This window comes from Cornus florida, unplaced genomic scaffold (genome assembly GCF_030987335.1).
Source record: "Cornus florida cultivar Cherokee Brave unplaced genomic scaffold, ASM3098733v1 CherokeeBrave_3.0.0_Hap2_Chr07, whole genome shotgun sequence".
Lineage (NCBI taxonomy): Eukaryota > Viridiplantae > Streptophyta > Magnoliopsida > Cornales > Cornaceae > Cornus > Cornus florida.
Window position 1 is genome coordinate 27,955,719 of NW_026775577.1, and position 26,379 is coordinate 27,982,097.

The 26,379-nt window shown below is 35.6% G+C and overlaps 1 long non-coding RNA gene across 4 annotated transcripts; it reads left to right on the forward strand.

The window, feature by feature from the left end:
* LOC132266889 (uncharacterized) lies at positions 1 to 23,200 on the forward strand. 4 transcript variants are annotated; one of them, XR_009468761.1, is made up of 9 exons: positions 35 to 202; positions 342 to 520; positions 677 to 771; positions 919 to 1,039; positions 21,253 to 21,318; positions 21,431 to 21,535; positions 21,652 to 21,732; positions 22,002 to 22,090; positions 22,190 to 23,200. It is a non-coding gene; the product is annotated as an uncharacterized LOC132266889 (long non-coding RNA). The 4 variants fall into 4 exon arrangements; XR_009468760.1 differs by lacking the exon at positions 342 to 520 and having other exon boundaries at positions 43 to 202; XR_009468763.1 differs by lacking the exons at positions 342 to 520; positions 21,253 to 21,318; positions 21,431 to 21,535 and adding an exon at positions 1,955 to 2,403 and having other exon boundaries at positions 2 to 202; positions 919 to 1,846.
* Positions 23,201 to 26,379: the final 3,179 nt, after the last annotated feature.

Consider the following 26,379-nt stretch of genomic DNA (forward strand, 5'->3'; position numbering starts at 1 on the left):
TTGTTTTCTTTTTACCTCTTTGTTTATGTGTTGTTGTTGTTTTGCAAAAAAAATAAATAAATAAATAAATAAATAAAATAAATAAAAATAAAAATCTCGTTTATAACTTTTTTTTCTCGCTTCTCTCTCTTTGCAGAAGATGTTCATAGAAAATGGCTTTATCTATCTCCGATGAAGAATACACATCTTTACGGATTTCAAGGTAAAGCATCGATTACTCTCTTACTCTCAGATTGATAGATATTTCATGAATTTTTGGGAGTTGGGTCGATCATCTTTCTCTATTTGGTTGATCTTCATGGCTGGGTCCTTCTTTTGATTTATTTGTCTGATTTTTTTAGTCACCGATCTTTCACATGTCAAAGATATTCACGATTATTGAAAAGATAATATCATTATTTCTTCACCACTGATCAAGAAGCTCTTGGGTAATGGATCCTTCATCTCTTAAAGAATTTTGGGGATTTTTTGGAAATACACAAGAAACCTCTCAAGATTCACTCATCTTACTATTGATCTGGTAAAAATAGCTTCAATTTACTTTATTCTCTGGTTTTATTTTCGATTTTGTTAGTGGGTTTGCTTTGATTGTGGCAAAATTTGTATTTTCTTTTCATTTCTTTATAAACCTGGGTTTATCTTTGTATTTGTATTCATGTAATGTATCTCTCTTTAGTTGAAGAACCCTCATTCAATGGATTTGGAGGCATCTCTGACTCTTATAAATGCAAATAGGATGGTGCTTCTTTAATCAGATACCACTCACCAAGGGTAAAATAATTATAATTATATTTTTGTATATGCACACAAGTTTTTTCCATCAATTGCTCTTACATTTGCACTTTAACTTTTTTTTTTCATTTTATAATTGGTCTTTTGATTAGTTTTACTTACGCCATTAAGTTTTGGAATTTGTAGGATATCAAGGGGAAGTTAACTTGGGTGCAACTCAAAAAATTTATGGATCCAAGCAATTTTGCAGTCAAAATCTAGTGAAGGACAATGTCTTGATGTGAAACTTAACATCCAAGGAGTTCCGGTAACAACAAATTTCTACCTACTCTCTATTGGTGGTTATGATGCCGTATTGGGTGCACAATGGCTCCAATCATTGGAGCCCATAATATGGGACTTCTCCAAAATGTTGATGCACTTTTCTTATAAAGGAGATACATTCAAGCTTGTTGGTGTCGCTACTAAAGAACTCGTTGTTCTTTCTTGTTGTCAAATAGAACATTTTTTTAAACGTCCCTCTCTGGGTCTATTGTTATAAGTCTAAGAAGTTTGTGCTGTTACAAAAGTACCTAGCCTTCCGCTAAGCATTCAAGCCATTCTCATTGAGTTCTCTGATGTGTTCTCTCCACCATTTGGTCTGCCTCCACTTCAGTCCCATGATCATCACATCACGCTTCTTCCAGGATCGTCACCAACTAATGTCCAACCCTACAGATATCCATTGATGCAAAAGGCAGAAATTGAATGCATTATTAGAGAAATGCTCCAAGAATGAATAATTAGACCAAGCCATAGTCCATTTTTATCCCCTGTTCGGTTAGCTCGCAAGCATAATGGTAATTGGCGGCTATGTATTGATTATCGGGCTTTAAATAGTGCAACAGTCAATGATTGGTATCCAATTCAAGTGGTAGATGAACTCCTTGATGAGCTTTATGGTGCAATTATCTTCTCCAAACTTGACTTATGGTCTGGATTTCATCAAATTCGAGTAGTGGAGGACGACATTCCTAAAACTGTTTTTCGGATACATGACAGCCATTATGAATTTCTTGTGATGCCTTTTGGCCTCACAAATGCCTTATCAATATTTCAGAGCCTTATGAACGAGGTATTAGGTTTGTTCCTAAGGAAATTTATTTTGGTACTTTTTGACGATATATTAGTTTACTGCTCTTCCAAAGCAGACCATGTCACTCATCTAAAACAAATCTTGGAGCTCCTTTATCAACACAAATTGCATGCAAAATTTTCGAAATGGTGTTTTGGATGCTCAGAGGTTAATTTTCGGGGCATGTGATCTCTTTTACTGGTGTTACCGTAGACCAAAAAAAGGTGGACACAATTCTACAATGGCCTCTACTATCAACATTGAAATCACTTTGTGGATCTCTGAGCCTAATAGGATATTACAAAAAGTTTGTTCAAAGGTATAGAAAGATTACAGTTCCCCTTACAAATATGTTGAAGAAAAGAGCTTTCCATGGACAGATAATTCTAAGGCAGCATTTGAGTTGCTTAAGCAAGCATTAACTCGTCCCTATATTCTTGCACTTCCAGATTTCACCAAAAAAATTGTGATCGAGTATGATGCTTCTAGAGTTGGAATCAGTGTCGTGTTAATGCAATCAGGCCGTCCAATAGCTTATTTTAGCCAAGCCTTTCATGGTAAGCATTTTCACCTCTCTATTTATGAAAAACAACTACTTTCACTCATCTAAAACAAATCTTAGAGCTCTTTTATCAACTTAAATTGTATGCAAAATTGTCGAAATGTCATTTGGGATGCTCAGAGGTTAATTTTTTGGGGCATGTGATCTCTTTTACTGGTGTTACCGTAGACCAAAAGAAGGTGGACACAATTCTACAATGGCCTCTACTATCAACATTGAAATCACTCTGTGGATTTCTTGTCCTAATAGGATATTACAAAAAGTTTGTTCAAAGGTATAGAAAGATTGCAATGCTCCTTACAAATATGTTAAGGAAAAGAGCTTTCCAAGGACAAATAATTCCAAGGCAGCATTTGAGTTGCTTAAGCAAGCATTAACTCGTCCCCATATTCTTGCACTTCCAGATTTCACCAAAAAAATTGTGATCGAGTATGATGCTTCTGGAGTTGGAATCAGTGTCGTGTTAATGCAATTAGGCCGTCCAATAGCTTATTTTAGCCAAGCCCTTCATGGTAAGCATTTTCACCTCTCTACTTGTGAAAAACAACTACTTGCACTAATCCTATCTGTTCAGAGATGGCATCCATATTTGCTGGGAGGTTGTTTTATAATTCGAATTGATCATCATAGTTTAAAATATTTATTAGAGCAACGAGTGGGGACACCTTCTCAACAATATTGGTTATTGAAACTTTTGGGTTATCATTATATAGTTGAGTATAGGCGGGGATCCTTGAACTCAGCAGCTAATGCATTATCCATGCGTGATCAGGATGTTACCTTACATTCTGTTTCTCGAATTATACCAGTATGGATGAAAGAATTGGACAACCTTTCTCTCGCAGATCAGAACGTTGTTGCCAAGTTATAATCTTATTAGGATGGGAAACTAGGCATATCTGTGATACCCCTCGATTCTAGAGCCACGGGTGATTAAGTCCGAGCACAGATCCGAGGGACATCAAACAATTAATATATAATTAAGCACAGAATATAAATCGAATTAATAAGAAATAAATAATAAAGCAGAAAAGAATTCAAAAAAAATCCTCAAAATAATAATGTTAAAATCCATTAATCCAAAATCTCCAAAGTAACTCCATTAATTTAACAACTCGGGAATCCCTCAAGTGGACCCCTAATAAAATCCCGATCTAGAAAGGAAATAACTGTAATCAAAATCCAAAGCTAAATAAAGACGTAGTCATACGTAGTCGGAGGAATGAATGTCTGTATCTACTCTGCACGACCAAGCTCTAACCTTGAAACTGACGAGCACCTGAAAAATAAGAGAGTGGGTCAGGACCACATGCAAGTCCTATTCTACTACGATCCATATAGAAACCCGATACGCAAATACATCCTAGATAGCTCAACAATATCTAGAGTAGTCCATATATGTATAAGTACACACTACAGGACGCTCGCCAGTCCAATAGGTCTATCTTAGCAGCACATAATGTGGTCATATATACCTAGACCTACCAGGGAACAACACCTATGTCCAGTTATCCATCCTAAGCGATATACGCACCCTAACCATGGTTCTGAGACTCAAGCTCATACCTTGGCACCATAGCATAAATATATAAAGTCCATATACTCCTAATACAAAATATCATCCATCTGGTATATTAGCTTGATATACGTATAACCATTCATCCAGTAGGTCATGCAATTATTTTATTGACATCACTCTAATAGGAGTAGGACTTAACCTTTATGGTTAATCCATACTTCCATCCAGAATAGATAGGACTTAGTGTTTGAACTAATCCATCCCTAGTATGCCACCGTCCCATACCGGTGCATACAATTCTCCAAATAACATAGTTAATAAAACAACGTTATATATTCATTAATGGAGCCGGCTCCAAGGGATATAGAGCCAGCTCCATGCTGCATAGAGCAGGCTCCCTAAGTTAGGGAGCCGGCTCTCATTGATGAGGGAGTTGGCTCCCTCCTTTTGGGAGCCCTCTCTGTCTCTCTCTAAAGCCCGTCTGTGTTTTTCTGTTGTCTTCCTCACCTCCGGCAATACTGGGAGTCTCTGTACTAATTTTATTACGTGTTCTAGGGTTCCATCTTAGTCCCAGATTAATCATAAAGCATTGTTATACAATCATGACATGAATTGAATATAAGATTCTAAAACAACGGCAGCAGGATTTCAATTCAAAACTTTAAGCAAACTCAAACCAGATTAATTCAATGAACTTACATACTGTTAAACATGCATAAAAGATGTGTTTTAGCATTAGTTTAATCCTTGGAGTCTACCTAGGCATGCACAGAACACAGGTTTAAGGGAAAGAGATGGAATAGAGACTTGCCTTTAGGTTTCCGTTCAAAACCTTAAACCTCCGTCTCTGATTTTTTCGGCCACCTTTTAGACTGTCATTCCACTACTCTGTTGCTTTTGGTTCAACCCAAAAGCACTCAGTCCCGTCCTCCTTGAATCCCTCTGTTTATCTCTCACGTTGTACTCTCTGTTTCTCTCTGCCTTTCACAACTCTCTGTTCGTGAAACTAAGTTGAAAGCTTAAACCCTAGATAGACCTAATATAAGAATATATATAGGCGTCTCTAAAAACCCTAGTCCACTTAGAATTAGAGATTTAAAACCCTAATTAAACTCTCGTCGGCCATAACATGAAACATAAAACAAAACCTTAAATTACAATTAACGTATTTACCTTATTCAAACAATTACGACAATGAAAGAAAATACTAATAATACAATTAATGTAATTATAGAAAAATAAAAATACAACTAAACAATTAATTACATCACATAAACACCATTAAATAAAATAATTCATTAAAATCACATAATTCACAATTAATTCAAATATTAAGCAAATAAACAATTAAATTATTAAAAATGCAATTAAATAATTAATTAAAATACCAGGACTATCCTTTTAAAATTAGGGGTATTACATTCTCTCCCCCTAACAAAAGGAATTCCGTCCTCGAAATTCACTCTTACCTTCTTCTAATATTTCAGGAAAATGCGAGCGAATAACATCCTCCTGTTCCCAAGTAGACTCAGCCTCATTATGATGACTCCACTGAACACGCACCAAAGGGATAACCTTATTACGAAGGATTTGATCCCGACGATCGACAATACGACACGGTGGCTCCAAATAAGTTGCATCCGGCTGCAACTCAATCTCCCCAACATCAATATGCTGATACCGATCCTCATCTCGCAGAAATTTCTGCAACATCGAAACATGAAACATGTTGTGTACACGATCCAAATTATCTGGAAGTGCCAACCGATAAGCGACAACTCCAACTCGAGCCGTAATCATGAATGGACGGATAAATCACGAAGACAACTTCCCTTTCTTCCCAAAGCGCATTACACCGTTCATAAGAGACACTTTGAGTAGAACCTAATCCCCAACCTAAAACTCCAAAGCATGTGTGCAACGATCCGCATAACTCTTTTGCCTACTCTGGGCAGTGCGCATGCAATCCCTAATAAGAGCAATCTTCTCAGAAGTATCCTTGATGAATTCAGGACCCAAGAATCTGCTCTCGCCAACATCCATCCAACAAACAGGTGATCAACACGGTCGGACGTACAATGCCTCAAATGGTGCCATACCAATAGTCTTCTAAAAACTATTATTATAGGCAAACTCCACAAGTGGCAAATAATCCTCCCAGTGGCGCTTGAAATCAATAACACACGACCAAAACATATCCTCCATGATTTGATTCACCCTCTCAGTCTGTCCATCAGTCTGAGGATGATAAGCAATGCTAAGATGTAACTCTATACCCAAAGCATGCTGAAAACTCTTCCAGAATCCTAACATAAAGCTCGAATCCCTATCCGATATAATAGACAATGGAATTCCATACAGCTTCAATGTAAAGTCTCGCTAACTACTCCGAAGTGAAGTCAGTGCGAATAGGCAAGAAATGAGCTGACTTAGTCAATCTGTCCACGAAGATCCAAATGGAATTGTGATCTTTGAAGGAATTAGGCAATCCCTCCATAAAATCAATAGAAATGCTCTCCCATTTCCACTCCGGTATCGGTAGTGGCTGTAGAACTCCTAGCGGCCGCTGATGATCAATCTTAACCATCTGACAGGTACTACATCGAAAGACAAAAATAGCAATGTCCTTTTTCATACTTGCCCACCAAAACTGCCGTTTCATATCCTGATACATCGTGTTCCCTCCTGGATGAATAGAAAACTCAGAATAATGAGTCTCTATCATCACGTCCTTCCTCAAATAATCTGCAGAAGGGACCACTAACCATCCCTTGTACCTCAAACCTCTATCAGCCCCAACATAGTAAAATGGGACCTCTCCGAAAGCTATCTCTGTAACTTTGTCAATGTACTGCTGATCCGTGAGTTGTGCCTTCAAAACCTTGTGAATGATAGAAGGTGTAACTACCATGAAAGCATCTGACAACTCATCCACCATCCTCAAAACATTCCACTCAGTATTGAATAGAGCAAAAAGACTAGCAATGGGTCGGCGACTGAGTGCATCCGCCACCACATTCTCTTTCCCTGGATGGTACTGTATAGAGAAGTGATAGTCTTTCACAAACTCTAACCATCAATGTTGTCTCATATTCAGTTCACGGTGAGTGAACAAATACTGCAGACTCTTGTGATCGCTAAATAATCTGAAGGATTCGCCCAACAGATAATGCCTCCAAATACGTAAGGCAAAGACCCAGTTACTAACTCCAAATCATGTGTTGGATAATTAAGCTCGTGAGACTTAAGCTTACGAGATCCATACGAAATTGGTCGCTCTTCCTGCATCAAAACACATTCAAGACCCTGCAAAGAAGCATCTGTGTAGACAAGATACTCTATCCCGCTTTGTGGGGTAGACAAAACCGGTGCAGAAGTCAACTTAGTCTTCAGCTTATCAAAAGCTTTCTGACAATGTTCATCCCACATGAACCGTACGCTCTTTTTAGTCAAATGAGTGAGTGGTCCGGCTATCTTGGAGAACCCATTGATGAAACGCCAATAATATCTTGCCAATCTGAGGAAACTCCAAATCTTGGTAGGTAAAGTAGGTTGTCTCCACTCAACCACTGTTGAAACTTTGGCTGGATCTACCGTTATTCCCCTTTCTGACACCACATAACCCGGAAACTTCACTTCCCGCTGCCAAAATTCACATTTCTCAAATTTGGTATATAACTAGTGTTCACGAAGTGTCTGTAACACAATCCGAAGATGTCTAGCATGATCGTCTTCTGACCTCGAATAAATCAAAATGTCATCTATGAAGACAATGACAAACTGATCTAAATAAGCCCTGAAGACTCTATTCATTAAGTCCATGAAAACCATAGGTGCGTTAGTCAGTCCGAAAAGCATGACTCTAAACTCATAAGATCCATATCTAGTGAGAAACGCTGTCCTTGGAACATCCTGCTCCCTAACCTGAAGTTGATGATATCCAGACCGCAGATCAATCTTAGAGAAGTACGTAGCTTCCTTCAACACATCAAAAAGATCATCAATTCTAGGTAACGGATACTTGTTCTGAATAGTAACCTTGTTCAACTCCCTGTAATCTATACACAACTGAAGTGATCCGTCCTTCTTCTTACAAACAAAACTGGTGCTCCCGAGGGTGAAGTACTCCCGCGAATAAAACCATAGCTGAGTAATTGCTAAATCTAATCCCTCAGCTCTCGCATTTCCACTGGTGCCATCCTATACGGTGCCCTAGCAATAGGCGTAGTGCCCGGAGCTAAGTTAATCACAAAATCTATCTCGCGACTAGGTGGCAACCCTAGAATTTCCTAAAATTCATCCGAAAATTCCTATACAATGGGTATGCTATCCAATGATACAGTAATCCCCTCCTCCGTTTCCTCCTCCATATGGAACAAATAAGTGCTAGTGTCCCCATTAGGACGTGGCATAGCGACGACATACATATCCTGACCAGGTATGGTAAAAATAACAGACCTATCATAAGAATCAACTTGGGCATGGTAATGCGATAACCAATCCATCCCAAGTATCACATCATAAGTGTGCATGTCCAAGACCAAACGATTAGCTAGAAATCTAAGTCTACCAATATCTAGTGTCACAAGCCCATCACTCTCATGTAGAATAGCTGTATTGCCTAACGGTGTAGAAATACCCTGAGGTCTACTACATATTTGTGTCGTCATCCCAGATAAAGCAACAAAAGATCTAGCTACAAATGAGTGTGTAGCACCCGTATCAAATAAAATATGACCTTTTGAACCATGGATAAGAAACATATCCTCAACAGCCTGAGGTGCCTGAATATCCTGTGGGGTTTAAAACCCTACCGCAATGCAACTGCTGTGGTGCCTGTCCCTAAGGCTGTGGCTGTGCTGGTAATGCCAGAAATGTCTGTCCCTGCATCCGTGGAACCTGTGGAGTTGGTAAAGGTATCGGTGCCCTCTGTCCTTGCTGCACATGCTGTCCCCATCCCTGTCCTGCTTTAGGACACTGCCTGAAAGTGTGACCATACTCTCCACAAGTGTAGCAACTACCCTAAAAATTACCAAATGGCCTCCTCTGTCGGTTAGCCAAAGGCTGACCCTGTCCTGCCTGTGCTCTCCTATTCTGCTGTCGCTGAATAGGTGCCCCATCCCTGTGATCATCTGAACCACCCTTATGCTTCTTCCAAGACTACTGTCCTTAGAATTTGCCTTTGTCATTCTATTGGTGTCCATTGCCATTCCCTTTTTTAGCTGACTGATTAGCGTAGTCTCTGTCACCCCGCTTCTCACCCTTGGCCTGTCTAAAGTCCACGGTCAATTGATACTACAGTAGAGCGGCGTCTACCACCTGAGCGTAAGTAGTATAGGCTGGACTACCTGTAATAGCTCTCATGATAGACCACATCAGTCCCTTAACGAAACTATTGTGCTTCTTCTCCTTTGTATCCATCTCCTCCGGTGCAAAAAGAGAGAAGCGCGTGAACTGCTGCTCATACTCTGCCACTGTCATGTTCCCCTGCTACAGATTAAGAAACTCAATCTTTATAGCTGCCCTGACTGCATAAGGGAAGTACTTCTCATCAAAGCGTGCACTAAACTGATCATAAGTCAATGCCATCCTCTCCTCTGCGGTGGTAACTAACTCCCACCAATGTAGTGCATCTCCAACTAGCTTGAAAGTAACAAGCATCTGCTTCTGAACCTCCGTGCACTGAACCAGACAAAGATGTCGCTCGATATCCTTCTTCCACTGATGAGCTGCTTTTACATCGATAGAGCCTGTGAACTCAGGTGGGCTCCCCTTTGTGAAAGAACTCCTAACCTTCTCCTAAGTATCAGTCTGAACAACCAATACTAATATCAGTGCCGGCTGTACCTGAGGCTGATTCCGAAGTGCAGCTGTTATCCTTACTTCTATAGCCCGAGCAATGAGGTCTTTGATATGCGGAGGATACTCTGGATCTCCTCCTTGATCCTGAGTCTGCTAGACATCCTCCTGCTCCCCCATAGAACTGACCATCATCATCCTGAAGCTGCCTACGGGCTGCTTCCCTTCATCGTTGATTGTTTTGTCTGGTTCTTGCATTAACCATTCTGTCAACATAGAAAGACAGACATCAGTACGATTAAACCGAACCGTAAAGGAATACAACGAATCCTAAACATAAGCTCTAAACAATAGAGTACGCTATGCGGAAGTCTTATACGATAGAATCTTAGAGACACTTGAACCTGGAGTGCTCTGATACCAACTGTGATACCCTCGATTCTAGAGCCACAGGTGATCAAGTTCGAGCACAAATCCGAGGGAAATCAAGCAATTAATTTATAATTAAGCACAGAATACAAATCGAATTAATAAGAAATAAATAATAAAGAAAAAAAGAATTCTAAAAAAATCCTCAAAATAATAATGTTAAAATCCATTAATCCAAAACCACCAAAGTAACTCCATTAATTTAACAACTCGGGAATCCCTCAAGTGGACCACTATAAAATCCCAAACCGGAAAGGAAATAACTGTAATCAAAATCCAAAGCTAAATAAAGAAGTAATCCTATGTAATCGGAGGAATGAATGTCTATATCTACTCTGCATGACCAAGCTCTAATCCTAGAACTGACGAGCACCTGAAAAATAAAAGAGTGGGTCAAGACCACATGCAAGTCCTATTCTATTACGATCTATACAGAAACCCGATACGCAGATACATCCTAGATAGCTCAATAATATCTAGAGTAGTCCATATATGTATAAGTACACACTATAGGACGCTCGTTAGTCCAATAAGTCTGTTTCAGCCTGAGTAGAGATACCATGCAAATTGTACATAATGTGGTCATGTGTACCTAGACCAACTAGGGAACAACACCTATGTCCAGCTATCCATCCTAGGCGATATACGCACCCTAACCATGGTCCTGAGACTCAAGCTCATACCATGGCACCATAGCATAAATATATAAAGTCCATATACTCCTAATACAAAATATCATCCATCTGGTATATTGGCTTGATATACGTCTAACCATCTATCCAGTAGGTCATGCAATTATTTTATTGACATGACTCTAACAGGAGTAGGACTTAACCTTTATAGTTAATCCATACTTCCGTCCAGAATAGGTAGGACTTAGTGTTTGAACTAATCCATCCCTAATATGCCACCGTCCCATACGGGTGCATACAATCCTCCAAATAGTATAGTTAATAAAAACAACACTATATATTCATCAACTATTCTCCAAAATATGCATTAATATAAGTTAATACATATATAAAGATCTTAGGCATTCCTTACAGTACCTAAAAATCATGTTCCAACTATTTAAATGGCTAAAGTAAATTTAGGCATCTAAATTCTCCAAACAGTTCATTACTTAATGCGGTTAATAACAAATTAAACCCCAATTTAATCCAACCCAAGCACAGTAAATTTCAATTAGCTCAGTGTAATTATAACTCTGTTTTAATATGGTTAAATAGTATAAAATCATATATATAAGAATCTCCAAGTTCCAGTATGTAAGTTGCTTAACAACCAAAATGCGACATGTAGGACTTTTCCCTAATTTCACACTGTCTGTTCCCTAATCCATTTATGAATTATTATTTCCCTATATGTTTACAGGTTTATAACAATCACAAACAACATTCCAAACAGTTTAAACGAATTAGAATTACCCTGCACAGTCCAAACAACACCCTAAAACCATTTGTACGCAAAACTAGACGAGAGCAGGCTCTCACAAATTGAGAGCCTGCTCCTTTATCATGAGAGCTGGCTCCCTAACTTAGGGAGCCTGCTCTATACAGCATGGAGCCGGCTCCATGTCCCTTGGAGCCGGCTCCATTGATGAGGGAGCTTGCTCCCTCCTTTTGGGAGCCCTCTTTCTCTCTTTCTAAAGCCCGTCTGTGTTTTTCTATTTTTTTCCTCGCCTCCGACAATACTAGGAGTCTCTGTACTAATTTTATTACGTGTTCTAGGGTTCCATCCTAGTCCCAGATTAATCATAAAGCATTGTTATACAATCATGACATGAATTGAACACAAGATTCTAAAACAACAGCAGTAGGATTTCAGTTCAAAACTTTAAGCAAACTCAAACCAGATTAATTTAATGAAATTGCATACTGTTAAACATGCATAAAGATGTGTTTTAGCATTAGTTTAATCCCGGGAGTCTACCTAGGTATGCACAGAACACAGGTTTAAGGGAAAGAGATGGAATAGAGACTTGCCTTTAGGATTCCGTTCAAAATCTTAAACCTCCGTCTCTGAGTTTTCCGGCCACCTTTCAGACTGCCGTTCCACACCTCCGTTGCTCTTGGTTTAACCCAAAAGCACTCAGTCCCGTCCTCCTTGAATCCCTCTGTTTCTCTCCGCCTTTCACAACTCTCTGTTCGTGAAACTAAGTTGAAAGCTTAAACCCTAGACCGACCTAATATAAGAATATATATAGGCGTCTCTGAAAACCCTAGTCCACTTAGAATTAGAGACTTAAAACCCTAATTAAACTCTCGTTGGCCATAACGTGAAACATAAAACAAAACCCTAAATTACAATTAACGCATTTACCTTATTCAAACAATTACGACAATGAAAGAAAATACTAATAATACAATTAATGTAATTACAGAAAAATAAAAATAAAATTAAACAATTAATTAAATCACATAAACACTATTAAATAAACAATTCATTAAAATCACATAATTCACAATTAATTCAAATATTAAGCAAATAAACAATTAAATTATTAAAAATGTAATTAAATAATTAATTAAAATACCAGGATTATCATTTTAAAATTAGTGGTATTACAATATCCAAATATTCTGTTTGGAATGGGCGACTCTTATACAAGAGAAGATTTTATGTTGGTGCTAATTCTACTTTTTGAAAAACTGTTCTACAGTAGTTTTATTCCAACCCTGTTGTGGACATTCTGGCTTCCATCAGACCTTGCATCGTGTTAAACAAGATTTTTATTGGCCAAATATGTGCTCCTTTATCAAGAAATTTATACAAGAGTGTGAAGTTTGTCAAAGAAACAAGACTACAAATACTTTGTCTGCTGGTCTTCTACAACCTCTGCCCATTCCGAATCAAATTTGGGTCGATATCTTAATTGATTTTATTGATGGCTTACCTAAATCAGGCGGCAAGGAAGTTATTTTTGTAGTAGCTGACAGGTTGTCGAAATATACACACTTCATAGCTCTATCCCATCCTTATACAACTTCTTCTGTTGCGCATGCCATTTTTGATAACGTCTCTAAATTTCATGGAATGCCCAAGACTATCGTAAGTGATCGAGATAGAGTTTTTCTTAGTGATTTTTGGCGGTAATTATTCAAGCTACAAGGAACTGGTCTCCAATTCAGTTCGGCCTATCATCCTCAAACTGACGGCCAAACTGAGGTGGTGAATAGGTGCCTAGAGACTTATCTTCGATGTTTTGTAAGCCTTAGCCCTAGAGATTGGTTGAAATATCTCACCTTGGCTGAGTACTGGAATAACACAAATTTTCACTCTTCTACCGGTATCTCTCCCTTTAAAGCTATTTATGGTTGCAAACCTACGAAGTTTGTTCCTTATATTGATGGGTCAAGCACATTGCCACAACTTGACGAACAATTAAGGGACCATGATTCAATTTTAAAGTTGTTGTGTTAGAATTTACATGAAGCCCAAAACCGCATGAAGATTTTTGCAGATAGGAGGTGTACTGAATGAACTTTTGAGATAGGTGATTATGTTTATTTACGCCTTCAGCCTTATCGCCAATGTTCGGTAGTAATCCTAAAATCTCGTAAACTTTCACCTCGTTATTATGGACCTTTTCAGATTTTATAAAGGGTTGGAGCAGTGGCTTACAAATTAAATTTGTCTCCTTCAGCAAAAATACATAATGTATATCACGTCTCTCAATTGAAGAAAAAATTGGGCGATAAAGAAGTACCACAAATTTCACTTCCTGAAATTTCTAACAAAGGAATATTGGAGCTGAAGCCTACTCAAATTTTGGAACGTCATATTGTTCGCAGAGGTTAAAGAAATATCACAGAAATTTTAGTTCAGTGAGTGGGTACTTCTAGAGACAGTGCAACAAGGGAACGACTCTTAGATATGAAGAGGCGTTTTCCAGAACTTAACCTTAGGGACAAGGTTAATTTTGAGGGTGAGGCACTGTTACATGCATAATGGATAGCTGAAGTAGACTATGCTTTGTTAGTTAGTCTTTGTTTTTTTTTTTTTTTTTTTTTTTTCTCCTTAGATTTAGTCACTCTGTTTCCTCTCTTTTTATCTCCTTTAGAATTGGTCTTTTGTTAAAGTTATGTTTCCTAGAAAATAGGAGTTTGTTTTGCAACAAACTCTATCCTTTTTGTATTTAAAAGTTTGACATGAATAAAGAAAGTAGGAATTTAATTAGACTTAAAGTCTTGTGGAGGTTGCTACCCTCGAAGTAGTTTGGAAATTATTTATTTTTCCATCTCACTCTCTTTTGTTTTCAACATAAACTATTGTTCAGTCCTAAGGAATGTATCAAATTATCACACTGAGAAATTCTTACAAAATAGATTTGGGTGATCTGCATTGCATTAGACCCCATTTTTAGATTTAGGGCAAAATTGCACATACACCACCACTCAGGTTTGGGTTAAAGACAATCATTTACAACTTAAATACTTTTTGGATAATGACACTCCAACCATGATAAAAATACGTACTTACCCTTTAATTTGTGGGTTGACCCATGTGAATTATTAAATTACATTTATAACCTCCTATTAATTGACCAAAATGGCCCTCACGAATGAGAAAACAAATATGATTTTTATTGTGACATGTTTTCTTTTTCTTTTTTTCTTTATATTTGTGGAAGAAAAATATGACATGTTGTGTAAGTAATGTTTCAATAAATATTAAGCAATAAAAAGATTAGATTGTATGTGATTACTTGAAGGTGATATTTAATATTTGAATATTAAATATGGTCTTTTAATAGTTAATATATTACTACGGAATAATAAATATATATATATATTTAAAAATCATAATTCTAATTTTTGAGATGAAAAGTGAGAGTTTTGTATTAGAAATTTGTTTAAGCATTAGATAATATAACTAATCCGTCTATTTCAGCGAGGGCATTAAACATGCACAAAAAACTTCTTGACCCTTTGTTACTCAATTTACAAAGCCTGATTTACAACGCTTAATTAACCCATGTAAATCATTAAATTACATTTATAATCTCCTATTAATCGACCAAAATGTCCCTCAAGAATGAGAAAACAAATATGATTTTTATTGTGACATGTTTTCTTTTCTTTTTTTCTTTTATATTTATGGAAGAAAAATTGACATGCTGTGTAAGTAATGTTTCAGTAAATATTAAGCAATAAAAATATTAGCCTGTATGTGATTACTTGAAGATGATATTTAATATTTGTATATTAAATATAGTCTTTTAATAGTTAATATATCACTAAGGAATAATATATATATATATATATATATATATATATATATATATATATATAATTTATTTTTTGAGATGAAAAGTCAGAGTTTTGTATTAGAAATTTGTTTAAGCATTAAATAATATAACTAATCCATCTATTTCAGCAAGGCATTAAACATGCAAAAAAAAAAAAAAAATTTATTGACCCTTTGTTACTCAACAATGCTTAATTGACCCATGTGAATCATTAAATTAAATTTATAACCTCCTATTAATCAACCAAAATGGTCCTCAAGAATGAAAAACAAATATGATTTTTATTGTGACATGTTTTCTTTTTCTTTTTTTCTTTGTATTTGTGGAAGAAAATTGTGACATGTTGTGTAAATAATGTTTCAGTAAATACTAAGAAATAAAAAGATTAGCTTGTGTGTGATTACTTGAAGGTGATATTTAATATTTGAATATTAAAAATGATCTTTTAATATTTAATATATTACTACGGAATAGCAGAAAATATATATTTAAAAATCATATTTCTTACTTTTTAAGATGAAAAGTCAGAGTTTTATATTAGAAATTTGTTTAACCATTAAATAATATAATTAATCCATCTATTTCAGTGCCGGTATTAAACATGCATGGGCAGGTTCCAAACCGGTCCAACACAAAAATTTACAACCTCACTATTACAAGCCCAATCTTCTGCTGGGCAAATAACACTGTGAATGGGAAGGTTCAATTTTTTGGCCCAGAACCAGCCCAACAATTTATTGGCCCTTTGTTACTCAATTTATAGAACCTGATTTTTTTTTTTTTTTTTGGGTTACTCCTCTCTGACCAATGTGAGACAAATTTTGCATTCATATTTCTTCCTTTTAACACTATGACAAGCGAACTGCCCCTTACTAAAGGGCCTTCGGCTCAATGGTATAATCACCCCGTCTTTGAAGAAAAGAAGAGGGATTCGAGCCCCGACGTGGGCAAAAAAGTGTACACGCGCTTGCTTTACCATCCAAAAAAAAAAAAAAAAGCCAACTGCACCTTCTCTTTTAAACCCTCTCTTGCATGGCTAATAGGCAATGTAATTCGTAACTCTTTTTTAAGATTTCAATAACCGTTACATACCTCCATGAATCGAGTATCGTTCTCCTTTTGACACTATGTTCAAAATATAAAAAATTCACTACTGTAAAAACTAACCATTAAACGCTAACATTCTTGCTCTAAATAATAATAATAATAATATGTTACAATATTTATATATTAGTGCTTGATCTTAATTATATATCTATATATAGTGGAGGAAGGTCTTCCCAAAACTCTTCACTCTCTAGTCTCTTCCATACTTGTCTCTCTCTCGCTACTCTTCATCTCCAATGAGTTGGGCTTGAGCTTTTCCTTGTTGCCGTACTATGAGCTATGTGCGTAGTCAATTGCATTGGGATTAAACTCTTGATTTTCTCGGTTTTGTTTCGAGTGTGATCCTTCTGTCTTATAATCTAACAATGGGAAGTTGAGCTTGGCTTTGGCTCCGAAGCCCACTTCTCCCATGGCCTCTGCTGGACTCCCCTGTACTTCTTCTTACTCTTTTCCTTCTCTTCTTCATTATTTGGCGGGAAAATATTGGTCCCACTTGTGGAACTCTAGAGGGCTTGTAGTAGAGCGACGGTGGTGGGATCATCACTATCATAGCCATTGATAACGTGCGCGAGAGCGGAGACGATGATCGAGTGTTCTAGGTCTTCGGTCAAATTTTTTCTGGTTTGGGGTTCATTTTCAAAAAGATGGAAGAAATTTTGCCATCAAACTAGCCCGAGACCGAGAATGGGAGTGTGGAGGATTTCAAACTTAATTATGTATATATAGACGTAGTCGTGCTTGAAAGTAGCTGATCGAGTGTCACATGGTCAGAGTTAAACACTGTCAGTGTGAAACTCGATCAGTTGGTTGCAGAGTCACCGCCTTTTTTTTTTTTTGACAGTTGCGGCTTGTAAGACTTGGAGTTGATAGGTGTGTCGAAAAACGCGTAGAAGAGTCAATTCTTGGACTATTGGTATAGGGCAGTGATAGGGGAACCGAAAGGTATCCCCCGAAAAAACGACCGAATCTTTTGTGGCAAAGCCACGTCAAATTCTCACTCCTCTTACATGATGGAGTAAAAGAGTCCATCACGTGCAGATAAAAGAAATAAAAAATAAAAAAAGAAGAAGGGAAGGAAGGTGATTGTATATCGCGGGAAACTCAAGAGTCCCCAAAATTATAGAGAGCTCATGTTGAGAGAAAAACCCTACAAATCTTACATGTAATTCATACCCTAAACAAGATTGAAGGTATGATTTACAATTTTTTCCAATCTATTTTCTGTATTTTGATTTAGTCTTATTATTCGTATTATTTTAATATGTCAATGAAAAAACAAAAGAAGAGTTGGGAAGATATTTTCTTTGATTTAGTATTATTATTCGTATTCTTTTAATATGTTGATGAGAAAACAAAAGAAGAGTTGGGAAGAACATGGATTGTTCCACTTATATTTATCCTTTATCGACTTATCTTTATCTTGTTATATATGTAGTATAGTTTAAATTTTACACTGATACATCAAATTAAATCACTATTATACCTTACACTTTGCTGGAAGAATTCTTGCAAGAGTAACAATCTCCTACGCTTAAATTTTATGAACGAAACAGGCAAAAGAAACCGTCCAAATGAACTAAAACTATGTACCATAGACACTTTGTCAAACAAAAGTAATTATTTTGAATGTAATTTATTGGCTTACAAAGATGATTGTATATCCAATCTACAACAATTGCTAGCAAAACTCTGACCCTAAAGAATTATCTTATTTCTCCTAAATTATTTAGGGATTGTTTGGTTGTTTATGATTATTGCATTGTTATATTTTGTTAAAATAGCATTTGAAAGTACAACTTGTAGTGTGATATGTATAGATTCATTAAATTTGTTTAATGAGATCAGGTTATGAAGGATAAGTTTTAATTAAACAAATGTTGAAAAAAATAAAAAACACAATAAGACTTAATAGATTCTCTGATTAAAAAAAGAATAAAAGAGGAAACATTACTATTTTTTTAATCTTGACTTAGAACAACGGGCGATATGAATCTAACACAACCAATGGATGTTTGTCCTTTTCTTGTCCCTTTTTATTTTTGTTTTTTGTCAATATTGTGATTATATGTATGTATGGTTTGGGAAATATTCATCGCCAAACTAAAAATATGTCCCTAAGTTAGAGGAAATGGAAACCAAAACTTGCATATAAAATGACTTGAATGTTGCTAGTTCAATTCAGATTATTAAGTGTTTGGCATAAGCCTAATTTTTGTGATTTATTTTTGTTGGTACACATGTTAATATTGATCCTCTTTTTGAACAATATAATGATACTATTATAGTCAATTTCTCAAAAACTGTGTTACATTTATGTGAAACATTGTTAATACTTCAAAACCATGTTAATGAATTATATTATTGCTGGCTAGTGTAGGGCATTGCTCTTTTGCACTGTATGCAGTTATTTAGGTGATCAATTATTTATTTGATTTTCATAAGAAATGGAGAACAATTCTCATGTGGAAATGCCATATGAAAAAGATGCATATATGCCTTGCAATTCGGAGAGTCCTAATAATGATAAAGTGAATGATCAAGAGTTGGAAAAGCAAATAGTTGATGATGAAGTGGAAATTCCCAAGATAGGGATGATTTTTGAGTATAAGGAATAGGTTCGTAATTATTTTAAGAAGTATGCAAAGCATCGGGGTTTTGGTGTAACAAAGAAAAGTGCAAAAAATAGAAGTGATGGAAAGTCAAGTTACTTTTCACTTGTTTGTTCTCGGAATGGTAACACAATATCAAAGGTAAAGGACCCTTTTCATCCAAGGCCTTCAATTAAGACAAACTGTAAGGCCAAAATCAATGTTATAGTTAAAGATCATGGAAGGTTCATCATTAGTGGTGTCTATCTGGATCATAATCATGCATTAAGTCCAGGAAAGGCTCGACATTATAGATGTAACAAAGTATTAGATTCTCATGTAAGGAAAAAAAAAAAATTGGAGTTGAATGATTTAGCAGGCATAACTCTAACTAAAAATTACCATTCACTTGTTGTCGAAGGTGGTGGGTATGAGAACTTACCATTTGGTGAGAGGGAGTGTAGGAACTACATTGCAAAAGCAAGACAGTCGAGACTTGGCATTGGAGATGCGGGAGCCCTTCTTAACTATTTTCGTCACATGCAAAATAGGAATCCAAACTTCTTTTACATGATTGATACGGATGAGGAAAGGCGCTTAAGGAATGTTTTTTGGGCTAATGGTAGATGTCGAGCCACATATGAATCTTTTGGAGATATTATTAGTTTTGATACAAATTACTTGACAAATAAATATGACATGCCTTTTGCTCCGTTTGTTGGGGTGAATCATCATGGGCAATCTATTTTATTTGGTTGTGGCTTGCTATCTAATGAGGATATTGATACTTATATTTGGTTGTTTGAGTCTTGGTTGACATGTATGTCAAGTCATGCTCCAAAAGCTATTATCACAGATCAGTACAAAGCTATTCAAGCAACTGTTGCAAAGGTGTTTCCAAAATCTTCTCATCGATTGTGCCTTTGGCATATAATGCAAAAGATTCCAATAAAGTTGGGTGGACTTGCCCAATATAAAAAAATAAAGAGCATCTTAAAAAGTATTGTGTATGAATCGATGAATTGTGATGAGTTTGAAAGGAGTTGGATGAAATTGATTGAAGAATACAAGCTTCAGAATAATGAATGGTTGAAATCATTATATAAAGATCGTCATCGTTGGGTTCCAGTATATGTGAGATGCACCTTTTGGGCTGGAATGTCAACTACCCAATGAAGTGAAAGCATTAATGCTTTCTTTGATAGGTATGTTCACTCAAAGACATCCTTGAAGCAATTTGTTGAACAATATGATAATGCCTTAAAGAGCAAGGTTGAAAAAGAAAATAAAGCAGATTTTGCTTCTTTCAGTTCTGCCATTCCAATGATAACTGAGTTCTACATTGAGAAACAATTCCAAGATGTTTACACCCATGCTATTTTCAAACTTGTTTAGGATGAATTGAAGGGATTGATTTATTGCAATACATCTCTTATTAAGAGAGAAGAGTATACTTCTACATTTGAAGTCAGAGAACAAAAATTTGGAACAGTTGGTGTTTTTTGGAAAGAGGTAACTTATGAGGTTTTCTACAATGCAATTGAATGTGAAGTACGATGCTTATGCCATTTGTTTGAGTTTCGAGGGATTCTATGTAGGCATGCGATATCTGTGATGATGCAAGAAAAGGTATACGAGGTTCCATCTCATTATATACTAGACCGTTGGCGAAAGGACATCAAGCGTGGATATACTTTTGTCAAAAATATTTTTAATGATTTCAGTAATAGTGAACAAAGGCAACGAAATAATATTTTAAAGCCACTGTTATATGAATTGCAAGAGCTTGGAGTAGATTCAGACGAGAAATGTGAGTTTTTATTGAAACAATTAAAGGAGACAAAGAAAAAGCTCCTTAGCTTTTACTCAGGTTGCTTCAATAGTCAAGAAAGTGTTATATATCAACCTGCAAATGAGTGTAGTAGTATGATTCATGAACTATCAGCTTCTCAAAAGAAAGTACTTACTCCTAGAAAAGCAAAAACTAAAGGTCGTCCTCCTTCAAAGAGGATACAATCTGTCATTGAAAAAACGGTTAAAAAGGGAAAGATGGTATGTACTTATTATTTTTTTGTAATATACCACCTTCATTAATTTTGTTGTTTTTTCATTAATCAATATTTAGTTTCTATTTGTATAATATGTTTACAGGCCCTTAAAGGAAAACAAAAAGGGCAACTTAATCAAAATGATTTGCAAGTGCAAAAAAGGAGAAAGGTAGTATACGATTATTAAAAAGTTATTGTCACGTAAATTTATATGTATTTTCATATATATATATATATATATATATATATTAATGTGCAATCCACAAATATTTCACTTGCAGGTTCTCTAAAGCATTCCAAGTGTTGTAAATGATGTTGTTTCACCAACCATAAGTCCTACTACTTCAAAATTTCTTGATAAGATGGCAACCCAAGAAATTCATGCTGTAATTGAATTGCTCATATCCTAATAATTTTAGATTTTATACATGTATACATCTAAATCGAGGAAATGAAAGTTTGTATTTTATTTATTAAGATTTACCTTTTTGTGATTAAATAGATTAATCTATCTCATCATTGGAATGAAATGCACGCTCAGGAGGTTAATGATTTATCCAACCTTTCAGAGAAGTTATTTGAGGTAATTGAACTTTTATCAACCTTTAATGACCTTTCAACATTGTACATTTTAGTGTGGATGATTTTTATTTTTTATTTTTCAATATACTAGATACATCCAGCCCATTACATGCATATGAGCATTCAACCTTTGCAGAATCTTAGCTTTGGGCAACTTCTATAGGTTTTTTTAATGTACCTGTTAATTACATGTATGCTTATTCATGCATTTTTTTTTTTTTTTTTAAAAAAGAAAAGAAAAAATTATACACCATCCATTGTGCTTTACAGAATGCAGAAAGATTTGGGTTCAATAGCTCAACTTATGGTTGCTCTTTTACTGGAGAAGATAATATGGACCCAATGGTTTAGTTTTAAAGGTATAATTTTATGAAAAACTTTAGTTATGAATAAAAAATAGGTACTTATCAAATGCATTTTAACTTATTAAAACTACTTTGTTGCCAATGTTTTTGCAGGTTCTCATACCTTCACAATTTCATGCTTTTGGATATATTTTTTGAAGTGCTTCCAAGAACATCCATTTTGATACAAAAATTTGGAGAAATTGATACCCCACAAGTTGTTTTTCCTCTCCTTTTTATCCCCTTTGTTTTCTTCTGTACTACATTGTGGTGGCAGATGTATTTTTTTTTAAGTTACTTTTTTAAATCTTTTGAGTCGCTTTTAATATAATTGAGATTTTGTAATGCAAGAGTTGGTGATTAAATATTTGAGCCATTTGGAAATTCTGTTCTCCAAAAGAGTCTTTGTTATATTATTTATTTGGTGAAGCTTTGATTTCCAAATTGACACTAAAATAGGAGGTCAGAATCTATCCTGATAATTGGCTTTTAGTTCAGCAATTTGTAATGTAAGGGCTGGAGGTTAAATATTTGAGCCATTTGGAAATTTTGTTCTCTAAAAGAGTCTTTGTTATGTTATTTGGTGAAGCTTTGATTTCTAAATTGATGCCATAATAGGAGGTCAGAATCTATCCTGACAATTGGCTTTTAGTTCAGCAAGCTCAAACCAATCTGTTTGGTTGTTTTTATCATAGGAAGCAGAAAGATGGAAACTTAGTAAACAATTGATGATTCATACTGGTTGTCTACAACATTTTATGCACAACTTAATTTGAACCATTGAAGCCTTCTATACATAAGTGATGGTATTTTGAATATATTACACTTTGGTTAGCAGCTCCTCCCTGTAAAGGAGAAAATTCCATTATAATATAGAAATTTCAGTGAAAATTTTTGCCGGATCAGAAAATATAGGTTTAAGCATAGTTTTTAATAAAGTGACATTGTTCAAATTTCAATATAATGAACTTGAAAGCGAAGATTAGGCCATGAGCTTATCAGGTTCGGGACTCGGATATATTCCGAACCAATGTATGATTCAACTAGAGCAAATTTATCCCCAAACTTCTAATATACCAAAACAAAAAAATAAAAAATAAAAAAAAAAAAAAAAAAAAAAAAAAAGATCTTGATATTGTAGTAGATCTCTGAAAAGAAGAAAGAAAAAAAAAAAAAAAAAAAATCTTGTAGCAGATGGTGGAGGAAGCTCTATCTCAAGAGTCTAAATCAGTCTCTCTCCGAAACGATTGTTTTTTATGACGCACCGAACTATCACCCTAACATAGGCGATCAAATCCATTGCCATGAACTCTCAACCCTATAAGCTTTAGAGGATGAATTACCCAACGATTTATTGTCTATGCTGGAATGGATGCAATTACCCAACGATTTTGCTGGCCAAAGACACCGCAATCAGGATTCAAAAGAAATTTGATTAAGGGCCTCTCTTCAATTAATCGCGGAACATCTTCTCTTAGAAAACCCAGTGAACATTAAATACAAAAAGAGTTCCGGCAGGCACGGGAGGATCAGAGAAGGGCTGCCATCCAGCTGTCATCACTACTAAACCGCCTTCATCGTATTCTTCTCAAACAATTTTTCTTTTTTAATTTTTTTTTTGGGGTGAGGTAAGCAGGTGGTTGTTTTACTCACGTGCAAAATCAACATAGCCAATGAGGTTATGTGGATTGGTTCAGGAGCTACACTAGGTGAACTTTTCTATAGAATTGCTGAAAAGAGCTGAGTCCATGGCTTCCCAGCTGGTGTTTGTCCCACAGTGGGTGTTGGGTATGGGAATCTGATAAGAAAGTATGGACTCTCGATTGATAATGTCATCGACGCAATTGTTGTTGTCGTGAATGGCAGAGTTTTGAACAGAGAATCAATGGGTGAAGATCTGCTTTGGGCTATTAGAGGTGGAGGCGGTACTTTTGAAGGCAGAGCCAACCTTTTCAAAGCTTGGAATAGCGAATTTTTAAATAAAGAAAATCTTGAAAAGAGCAACAGATTTTATAAAATCTGACATGGATTTGCCATAAAAGATTCGGTCGATTTTTCGAAGGTTATACTTCAGCCCCATTATCATTTTCCATTGGTATATACTACTACTATTTTGTTGGATACTAGTGGGGTCCACTTATTTAACGCTAAAATGTGAAAAAATGGTAATTAATTTGTAATTTTGTGATTGTTTGTTTTATTAGGACTATTATTTTTATATTTATAGTTTGTAAGAAAACAACAATTATTTTGCTGCCTCTACAGTGGTAAATATTAACTTTTCTGCCCTTACTAGTCTTGAACTTTGCCATTTCACTTTCAAAGGTAAGAAAACACTAGTGTAATTTGCACTCACATTCCCTCATGTTTATAATAAAGGCAGATAAATACAACTTAAGGAGATTGTGATCCAATTATCTCTCAAGTTTACAAACTTGAATAACAATACTCTTTAATAAAAGTACGTAATTACCCTTTGACTTATGAATTTGCCAATTTAAATCATTAAAATACAATATTAACATTTATAAGTCCATTTATTTGATCAAAATGACCTTTAAAAAAAAAAAAAAAAAAAAAAAACTCCACCTATGTGGCTACCAACGCTATATGCATACAGACAAGAGTGGAGTCAAGAATTTTTAATTGAGGGGAGGGGGGGTGGGGGGACTAGTTATGTAAATTTAAAATATTAAAATAATATAAAATCAATGTAAGACACAAGCTAATCTTTTTATTTCTTAGTATTACTCAAACATTGCTTACACATACAATGATGAGCACTGAAAAGTGCGTATTTAAACTCCTTAAGCTTAGGCATTCTAGTACCCTTATTTATCTTACTTTACCGTTTTAGATTGATTTCGTATTATTTCCATTTTCATACACTTATCCCGAAAATAAGCTAACTCAACCAAATAAGAGCAGAAATGAAGCAATTCTGGGATGAATCAAAGAAATGAGCCAAGTGGAAGCACAAGGAAGAAAAAGGTGGAAATCAACATCTTCGATCAATCTCAGATCAAATTTCGATCGATCCAACATGATCGATCTCAGCACTTCAAGATGGATCAGAGCCATGATAACATTTTCAGAGATCTCAAAAGTTCAATCGATCCAACATCATTTTTCGATCTATCGAACTACCTTGTCCTTATTCAAATGATTGATCTTATCTAGTTGTACCACCCTACCAACCACTTTTATCCTTTTCCCAAAAATATCTTCGAAATATCTCAAATTTGTTTTTGTCCAAAAAGCGCCGCCATCGAGGATCGATCCAACTTCAGTTCGATAGATCTTAGCCATGTTCGATCGATCCAAATCCAAGGTTCGATAGATCGAACTTCCTCTAGTGCGAAAAAGTTAAATTTCCATCTCACAAAAAGTTGTCCTTTATCCAATCATTGGGGAATATTTGCTGTACGACCCCAGCTTATTTTGGGTGTCATTTGACCTACCTATATAAGGATAAGGATTACTTTTTACATCATATCATATCATACCTTGTAGAACTCTTAGAGAGGAAGCTTAGAGGAGGAGGAGGCTAGAGACACCATTGGAGACTCTTCATCAACCAAGGAGTAAAACTCTACCATGGAGTTAACCCTTGAGGGTTGGAGAAGCACTACCATGAGTGGTTAGACATCCTCTTGGGGCTAGAATTAGCCCAAGCATGCTTTCTACATCTTGATTTTATGTATTATTGAGGGATTAGTGTTGTAATATATGTTTTGGCACTTCTATATATATAGATCTTGTTTATTCAATGATTTATGTGGTTTAATGCTTCCAATTGATCATTTCATTCTATCCATATGTCTATGTATACTAGAATAGATGTTCATGTGTTTGTTTCTATTTCTTGTGTTATTGATGCATGTCTATGTTATTAATGCCATAGATCTAGAGATTGTCAAAACATTGTACTTAATGGAATGCTCTTGTAATTTTCTTGATGGTTCATGCTCATTTCTTGATGGATTGTGCCTCTCCCTTAGCTTAATTAGTTCAATTTCATGTCATTAGCTTAATTGTAATGTAGTGGTAGCATAGTTGTTAGATGGGAGGACAATCTATGCTTGTTGTTTGATGTTCCATACTTTTGAATGCAAGTAGCATATGTCTCTAACCTTGTGGTGTATTTGGCTTGTGAGATTAATGAAAGGATTAATGACTTGCTAGATATATTGTGTTTTTCACATGCTATTTTGACAATATATACTTAATTGCTAGATATATTGTGTTTTTCACATGTTGTTTAGACAATATATACTTAATTGGTCACCCTTGATAATTGAATC